A 1,161-nucleotide genomic window follows, 5' to 3' on the forward strand; every position below is an offset into this window, starting at 1 on the left:
TTTCACTGGACCAGGAAAGGGCTTTCAATCGAGCGGACTGATCTCTACCTCAGAATAGCAAAGTTTTATCTAACATTCTTGGTCGTCTTGAGATACTAAGATAATGAGGTCAGAATTCAATAAATGCTTTATCTACTCTATCAAACTCGTAAAATTCTTCCTAGTCGCTATTAAGATATTCAAAGTACACCATTCGAAAAAAACCTTGAAATATTGTGAAACTGAAAATGTTTTCACGACTAACTTCTCAAAACTAGGTATTGAACTGATAGAACTAGGTAATTCTGAGGTACTGGAGTGTGGAGTAAAACGCCAACTTTTAGAAAAGCGTATGATATGGCTCTTTATGAGAATAGTGTTTGTGCCATAAGAACATTGAGAAGACTCACTGCCTGGTTCCCCAAGGGTGCCAGGAGTTAAGAAAAGAATGTGTGCTCTCACCTCTTTTATTTGTTACATATATAGAGAGAGACTTCAGAGAGGAAAAGACTATAATGACAACACCATCACATATTAATCTGAGCATCTTAAACTCGAACCCCAACAGCATGCAAGAACATACAAATAGCCTGAATGAAAAGGGGGCAAAGAATAAGAGATAAGAATCAGCACTGTCAAATAAAAGATAAAGAAAGTCAGCAGAACCCAGGGCCCACTAAACGTCACTATTGACACAACACAACTCATCAGATTGACGAACGAATGTAAATTCTAAGGAAGTATATTTACACAAGAGAAAACATTTCGGACAGGGAAATTGACATGAGGTCCAACAAGTAAATATGCAATAACATACCAATAATTGTAACCACCGCAGACCCATTCGCACCTATCAACGGAAGTAAAAAGACAACTTATCAAGAGCATAATAATAGTGTGCCACGACACGGTGAAATCATGCGCTCGTCATTTGTTGGGCGTATGGAGTTATTGGTATAATCTTTTTAAAGCTTGTTCGTTTGCCTCGCTTCTGATGAAAAATAAATACCCTTCTTTATTGAAACGATTGAAATGGGAGGGGTGGGGTGGGGTGGGGTGGGGTGGAGGTGGTGGTCGCCTGGTGACTTCCACAGCTTGAGAGTCCTTGGAAACAGCAAATTTACCTGTTGTTGTGCTTTTAATCAAGACGTTAAAAAAAAAAGGGGGGGGGGGGGGGAACCC

Source organism: Aplysia californica, unplaced genomic scaffold (assembly GCF_000002075.1).
Source record: "Aplysia californica isolate F4 #8 unplaced genomic scaffold, AplCal3.0 scaffold00157, whole genome shotgun sequence".
Lineage (NCBI taxonomy): Eukaryota > Metazoa > Mollusca > Gastropoda > Aplysiida > Aplysiidae > Aplysia > Aplysia californica.